Source organism: Marmota monax, unplaced genomic scaffold (assembly GCF_021218885.2).
Source record: "Marmota monax isolate L192 unplaced genomic scaffold, Marmota_monax_Labrador192_F-V1.1 WCK01_AAM20220418_F8-fsc00014, whole genome shotgun sequence".
Lineage (NCBI taxonomy): Eukaryota > Metazoa > Chordata > Mammalia > Rodentia > Sciuridae > Marmota > Marmota monax.
The window spans coordinates 8,254,897-8,263,480 of NW_026695222.1; positions in this window are offsets into that span (position 1 = coordinate 8,254,897).

The window sequence follows — 8,584 nt, forward strand, 5'->3', positions numbered from 1 at the left end:
TATGCAGAAGACCCTGGGCTCAATCCTTAGAACTACAGAAAAATAAAAGTGTGCGTGGGGGTGTCTTCCCAAATGACCCAATGGAAATTTGGAAAGGAATATTTCATCAAATCCAGAATTTATCTGTGTGAAACGAAAGTCTCCCTAAGGCAGTAGTAGTTTTCATTCCATGTACAATGGAACCAATGGAATCACCTGGGGGGGCTTCAGAAACACCTGGTCTCCTTCCCCAGAGATTCTGAAATTAGTGATCTGCAGTGCAGCCCGAGCACCATCCACAGGTGCTTCCAATGTGTCTTGAAGGATGAGTAATGGAGACCGAGAATTTACCTGAACCAGGTCCCATTCCACATATTTTACCACCTTTAAACCTCACATGCATCTTATGAAACAAGCCCAGTTTTTGCCTTCATATAGAGAAGCTACTGAAGCACAAAGAGGTTAAGTGATTTCCAAGGACACACAGTTTGTGAGAGGCAGAGTCTCTAATGTGAACTCCAGAGCTCATGCCCCTTATCACAATTCTGTGCTGCTAAGAATTGCATGCCAGTCCCTTAAGCAGTCCCAAGATGCCTCCCCAAGTTCCTCAGGGAAGCAAAGATGGCCTCAAAAGTCAGGAGCACCTCCACCCCACTAGAGTGGTCCAGGCACCAAGGATGGAGTTGATGGACACAAGAGGGAATCCAGGAGCCTTTCTTAAGCTCCTGAAGCAACTCCTCCTATGTACTGACCCTCGCTGGCACGAAGTGACCACCAAACCCTGACTGAGACCCCAGATCATACCTTCTGGCTCCTCTCCAGCCTCTTTTGAGTCTCAGGAGTTTGTCACCCCTTCATCTGAACAACACATGGATATCATGATATGCAGTTCCTTGCATGAGACTTGAGGGCTTGGAGATGTCAACACCATACCCGCAAGTCTCAGCCAATCAAATGTGATTGTTGGGGTCTATGGTCCTGTGGCAAACAGGAGCAGTTATTTTCCCAGGCTCCTAGGGATGTAAGAAATCTTTCAAGGTCATTCTTTACCCCAGCCAAATAGTCCTAGGGAGCCAAAGAGAAACTGGAAATAAAAACGTCTCTGTCCTTCACCCCATTCCCAGTCTATGTGAAAATAAATCCTAAAAGAAATAGGGGTTAGGGGTTGGGGTTGTGGCTCAGCAGTAGAGAGCTCGCCTAGCACAGGAGAGGCCCTGGGTTCCATCCCCAACACCACATAAAAATAAATAAATAAAGATATTGTGTCCAACTATAACTAAAAAATAAATATTTTTTAAAAATGAAGTAGTTGTGTCCGCCCACAACTAAAAAATAAATATTAAAAAAAAGAAAGAAAAAGGAGTTAGTATATATAACTTTAATGCACCACTAAAAAATGGGGGTTGAAAATGATGATGAAAGTCTACATTAAAAATGTGAGTTTAGAAAATAATAACCTTTATTTAAAAAATGAACTGAGAAAATTTAATAAATATATGTAAAATTTATCTCTTAATGCATAATAAATTACCTCCAAATTTAGCAACTTAACACTACAATAAACGTTTCTGTGAGTGGGCCAGGAATTTGGGGATGGGTTATCTTGGCACTTCTGCCTTGTCTCTCAGGAGGGTACAGTCAAAACAGCAGCTGTGGCAGGGGACAGCCATCACCTGGAAACTTAATGGGCTGTGAGAATACACTTCTGAGATGGCTTACTCCCACGGCTGTTGGCAGAAGGCCTCAGTTCCCCAGGACACAGCATCTGGCTTCCTTCAAAATGAGTAATTCAAGGCTGGGGGATGTAGCTCCGTGGTAGAGCTTGGCTAGCATGTGCAAGGCCCTGGGTTTAATCCTTAGCACCTAAACAACAACAACAACAAAAAGTGGTCCAAGCAACAGAAGCCATCTACCATCTTTCTGCAATATCCTATTTATTTTACCAGCCACTTTCCTCACATTCAATTGGAAAGAGACCTGCACAATGATTGGAACACCAGGAGGTAAGGATCATTGGGAGCCATCTTGGAGATTCAATACCTAGTCAGCGTTTTGTTGCTATGACCAAAATACCTGACAAGAATAACTCAGGAAGAAAGACTGAGTGTTAGAGCTCTCAGCCATGGTTGGCTGACTCCATTGCAGAAACGTGAAGGCAGAAGACCATGGCAGAGGAAAATTGCTCAACTCATGGCAACCGGGAAGGGAAGAAGGGGAAGGCGTCAGGAAGAAGATAAACCCTTCCAGTGTACACCCCCATTCAGCTAGGCCCCACCTCCCATTCCATCAATGGATGAATCCACTGATGAGGTCAGAGTCTTCACCATCTAATCACTTTCCAAAAGCCCCACCTCCGAGCACATGATACTTTAGGGGACATTCTACTCAAAACAAAACACAACTAACTTATCTGCAGTGCTTATTTGAGCAGGACCCTGTCTTAGTGTAGCAACACACTTCATTTTTCTTATAACCCCTTGAGGTAGGTATTATTTTACACGTGAAGAATCTAAAGCACAGAGAAGTTCAGCTACTAATCCAACCCCCATGAACAGGATTGGAGGCACATTTTGAAATCAAACAACCAGGTGCCAAAGTCCTGCTGTCAACTAGAATGGCATTCCTGTTTGGTTATTCCTCAATGAGGCATTAAATTAGTGACAATGAAAGCAATGAGGATTAGACTGGCACCAGTTCCAGCTCCTTGGGAGGCAGAGGCAGGAGGATTGCAAGTTTGAGGCCAGTCTCCGCAACATAGCAAAAGTCTATGTCAAAATAAAAAGGGCTGGGATGTAGCTCGGTGATACAGCACCCCTGGGTTCAATCTGGGTTCGGTACTGCTAAATGAATAAATAAATAAAACAATGAGGAATAAATCAAAAAAGTTAGAAAGAGAATAAGGAAAACAGAAATAGAGCAAGGAAAAAGAGAAGAAAATTGAGCAAGAAAGAAGGGCTGGGAAGGTAGTGAATGAAAATAAAAAGATACTGGTGACAATTTATGTGGAAGGCATAGAAGGCAAGGGGTGAGTGGGGGGAAGCAAGATAAGACTGTATCTTAAAATCCTCCAAAAGTTAGATTAGGAATTTAAAAAAGAACAATGAAGGTCGAGCACACAGCTAAAGCACAATGAACAAAGGTTTGCAAAGGCTGAAAAGATAAAAACGGAATCCAAACCTACCATGATAAAAAGTTAAGAATAAAAAGATAGGAAGGAGGTTAAAAAGGATAGCAAGCTTAAAAAAAAAAAATCCCACTAGAGGCAGCTGGGGAGAGACTGAAAGAAGGTTTTTAGGACACACCAAGCTTCTAGCATGTCCTAAAATAGTCAGGAAAGCTGTAGGCGCCCTCAGCATCTGCACCCTCCTCTGTCTGTGCCTCATAACCACTCTTCTGGGCTGGGCCCCTCACTTCCACTTCATGAGGCCTGGGACAGAGTTTTCTAGAACACTGCCTCTCAAAGTGGGGCCCTGGAACCAACAGCATCCCACCTCTTGTTGGATGCAGACCCTCCAGCCCCACTCCAAGCCCCATGAATCAGCATCTGCCTTTTAACAAGATCCCCAGGGGATTCATATGTGCATCAAAGCTTGAGAAGTCCTGCTTTAGATGAAATTTCACAGTTCTTTTTTTTCTTTTTAATGTATTACCATATTAGCTTTTCATCCCTGGAACAACATATCTGAGATAAACAACTTAGAAGGAGGAAAGATTTATTTGAGCTCATGGTTTAGGAGGTTTCAGACCATAGTCACTTGGTCCTGAAACTGAAAGCTCCTTCCTTGTCCTGGACACCAATCCAATAACAAAGACAAGTTCTTGAGAAAAAGGAAAATGTTTTATTGCTTTGCTAGCGAAGAAGAAACACGGGGGACTCCTGCCCCAGAGCCTGTGATTCTGCCCACCCTGGGGAACAGTGGTTTTTTAAAGAGGTGATTGAGAGAAAATGATTAGGGAGGAGAGATCAGGAAGGAGAAGATGGGGGGGGGGAGAAGATCAGGGAGGAGAAGGTCAGGGAAAGAAAATTGGGAAAAAGAAAAAAAAAACATATATAAGTTTCAAAGTGACAAGGGATATAATCAAAGCATCAAGCAAATACATGTTACTGACCTGTTGCCTTTGGACCTGCTGGGAAGGCAGACCATCATGGTGGCAAACACATAGAAGAGCAAAGCTGCTCACTTCATGGAAGTTGTGAAGTGAAAAGATAGGAAGCGGCACACCACCAATGACCTAACTGCCTCCCGCTAGGCCCCACCTCCTAAAGGTTCTGTCACCTCCCAACTGGCGACCAAGCCTTTTAACACATGGGTCTTTGGGAGCCACTAATCCAAACTATAGCAATTAAGAAATCTAAGCATCCAAATACACATGAAAATAATAGAACAAACACTTAGGAACTTAGAACTCAGATAAACAAATGTTGGCATTTGGACAAATTTGCTTCAGATTTATTTTTTCCCTTACATAAAACATTTGAGTTATAGTGCCTTTTTAATTTTTTTTTTTTTTAATTCACAGATTGGGCTGGGGTTGTGGCTTAAAAACGACATGAAAAAAGAGCCATTAATTTCTCAAATACTCCCAGTTACATTCCTTAAAGACTTTTCATTATAACCTTAAATTTTTCATTTAAGCGTTGGGGGTATAGCTCAGTGATACAGCATTTGCCTAGTATAGGTGAGGCCCTGGGTTCATGTCCCAGCATTGGGAAAAAAAAATCCCACAAACAACACCATATCTTATTAAAGGACAAGGACATTCTGAGTGTGTAGGGCATAGAAATGAACAAGGGCCTGCAGGTTAGGCAGGAAAGTAAGGTGGTTTCAGGTGAAGGTGAGCCCCAACTTGGGCAGAGGGGTGGCTTCTCTGATTTGGGCATGGAGACAAGGTGGAATGCTTATCTGGAAGAGGTTGTGGCCACAGGATGGAGACCTTGAGGCCAGGCAGTCACCTGCTTTACCCTGGATCACCTGATCTCAGCCTTTTGACAAGGTGGAAAGAATTTCAGGTGGGGAGATATGAACCTGCTTTTCTTACTCCTTTTTTTTTTTCTTCCAGTACTGGGGATGGAATCTGGGACCTTATGCATGTGAGGCAGGCGCTCTACCATGGAGCTACATTTTTCTTGCCACTTCTAAACCTGTTTTTAAGAAGACAGGTTTGGCTGGATGCAGTGGCGCAGGCCTGTAATCCTAGCGGCTCTGGAGGCTGAGGCAGCAGGATGGCGAGTTCAAAGCCAGCCTTAGCAATGGCAAGACGCAAAGCGACTCAGTGAGACTCTGTCTTGAACTAAAATACAAAATAGGGCTGGGATGTGGCTCAATGGTCGAGTGCCCCTGGGTTCAATCCCTGCTACCAAAAGGAAAAAAAAAAAAAAGACAGTTTGGGATAGAAGAGATTAGGAAGAGATGAGGCTGGAGCATTGTGTGTGTGGAGGTGAGACCCTAGATACTGGTTCTCAGATGTGACTAGGTAAAGAAAGCTGGGCAGAAAGCAGGAGATTTGGGCTAGGCTTTGGGAGGAAGGGCTGAGAATATGCCCTTGGGACAAGAATGCAAGGGATCGGGAATCCACGGGTTTGCAGTTATGTGACATTAGGCAGGCCAATTCCCCAAACCTTGGAATACCAGAATGAAATCCCTGATTTTCAGCAGAGTTCCGTGCAGTTTTAAATTGTTGAGGGTTGGCCACAGTGGCCTGGAGCTTAGTGGGTTACGGAATAACTTCAGGGTCAAAACCCCCAAAGGCTTCCTCTTCAACTTCAATTAACACATCTATAATATCTGACTTGTACAGCACACCCAGGGGAGCTGAGCAGTGATACTGTGCTGGGGAAACCAAAATATTCTGTAATTTTAGAAATTAGATAGTGAGCTGGGTATAGGGGCAAACACCTGTCAAACCCAATGGCTTGACAGGCTGAGGCAGGAGGATCATAAATTGGAGGCCAGCCTCAGCAATTTAGCCAGGCCCTAAGCCATTCAGTGAAACCCTGTCTCAAAAAGAAAAATAAAAATGGGTGGGAATGTAGAAACCAGTGGTAAAGTACCTCTGCGTTCAATCCCCAGTACCCACCCCAGAAAAAAAAAAAAGAATTAGTGAAAAGTTACTGACATGGATTTTCAAAAACCATTGGGACTTTTTTATACTGTAAAACATAATGTTCTAGATAAATAAATTCACAATGATATGCAAAATGAATTGGGAAGAACTGCTGGAGTCTATCTCAGTGGTTGGTAGAGTACTTGCCTAGCAGGCACAGGCCCTGGGTTCAATCTGTGCACCGCCAAAAAAAAAAAAAAAAAAAAAAAGGCTTAGGGGAAAAGGGAGACTAATCCTTGCTCCTAAAGTGTGGTCTCCAGGCTGCAACATTAGCCTCATCTAGAAATTTCAAGAAGGCAGAATCTCCAGCCTGGGTCCACACTAACAGAATTACAATCTACGCTCCAACTGAGGTGACCTAGACATGTTTCATTAATATCCTGCATTAACAAGGGGCACCAAACCAGGGTTTCAAATGGAGTCACTGTCAGGAGAGACAGTGGAAGGAAAGAAGGAAAGACAGTCACCTGAACCGCATCTGGGAATGCCAGGTGATAGATTTATTAAGTTATAAATTATGGGGCAGGTGACTATGAGGAGAAGTTAGGGGTACTTCCCAGATTTCTGGAAGGGATGCTGGAGGGAATCATGCAGCAGGAAAAGGCAGGGAGAGAGAAGCAAACCAGCAAGATGGCAATTCAATTCCTGTGTGAGGCATGGGGAACAGCATGCAGACTGTTTAGCTCCACAGATCAACTCTTTAACTCTCTCCATGGAAGAGGATACTGTGTGGAACCACGACACAAAGAAAAGACAACCAACTCCAATTTTAAACCAAATTAAAGCAAGCTTATATTGTGTACACAAGAGAGCTGACCAGCGACTGCCTCACCCGATAAAAACAGGGCCAGAGGACAGCATCTGATCTAAGGGGTTTTGTAACAAAAACTACAAAGGTGGGTGTCTTGGGAACTTAGAGCTGACAGGGTTCAGGCAAGTGTAATACAAGGGCAGATGGCAGGTTAATGATCTACATGGCTTGACATCTCAAGGTAGGGAGCAAACTCAGATTCCAACATCAGAGTTAATGAGGAACAGCTGGGATTTCAGGGAGGGTGGTTATCTGGTCAAGGAGGGCCGGGCATGGGTGAGTTTAAAGCACAGGCAGGAATCCCAAGCAAGTTTTTTAAAACATCAAAATATGCAGGCCAGATAGAAATCTTAGTATTTTACAGTAAAACAGAACTTTTCATGACTTTGTGATGAGATGGCTCCCAATCTTAAAATGGAATTAGGCTGGGTTCATCAACTGTATTGTCCTCAAAAAGAAGGAGGAAGCAGCCAGTTGCAGTGGTGCATACCTGTAGTCTCAGCAACTCAGGAGGCTGAGGCAGGAGGATTGGTTGAACCAAGGATTTAGGCTCAGCCTGGTGTGTCAAGACGTTGTCACTTAGGTAAATAAAAAAATAAATGAATGAATGAACGAACGAATGTCCCACTATGCACTGTAATCTCAGTGACTCAGGAGGCCAAGGCAGGAGGATTGCAAGTTTGAGGACAACCTCAGCACTTTAGCAAGACTCTGTCTCAAAATTTAAAATTTAGAAAAAGGGCTGGAGAAGTAGTTCCGTGGTAAAGCGCCCTGGGTTCAATCTCCAGAAAGTGAGGGACTGGTAGAAGATGTGTAAGCACTTGGTGTAGTGACACAGGTCCATCTCCAGGTTAGGCTAAGTGAACCAAGCAAGGCATGAAGCAGTGCTTATGTGGGTGCTAGGGTGCATTTCTTCCCAAGTAAACTCTAAGACAAGGATTTGAGTACAAGGACTTGATTTGGAAAATAAGCTCACTAAAGAGCAGGAAGGGAGTGGGAAAATGAGACAGAGAAGGAACGGCAGCCGATAATGCACCATCCATCCAACAAAGAAGTACTGTGGGCAGTGGTATGCCATATCCTGTTGACGGGCTTGAGACGCACTTGGAACTCACTCCCCAGAGTTATTCCCCGAGTGAAGAGGGAGTTAGAGTGTTAGGAGAACACTGCCTGAAAGTCTTGGAGGGGAGCACTTCAGGGTGGGTATAACCCTCTTTCATCCCATACACAGCCCACCACGAGTGCTGCAAAAGCTCTTCCTATGTCTGCCAAGCCCTCAGGCAGAGCCACACTGGCCAACAGGTAAATCTGGATGAGCACAATGACCAAGCAATGTGGCACAGTGGTTAAGTGCCCCTGTTCAATCCCTGGTACCAAAAAAAAAATATTTTCAATTGTTTGCATCAAAGGACAGCATTGAGAGAGTGAAATGACAACTCACACCATGTGAAAAAAATATTTGCAAAGTATATGTCCCATAAGGGATTCATAGCCAGTATATATACAGAACTCTTAGAACTCAACCACAAAACACACAATGCCATTCAAAAATAGGCAAAGGGTTTGAGTAGACATTTCTTTAAAGACGATATGAAAATGGCAAATCCTTAAAAAGATGCTCAACGTCACTAATTGTTAGGAAAATGCAGATCAAAACCACAAGATGCCACTTCATACACAACTGGGTGG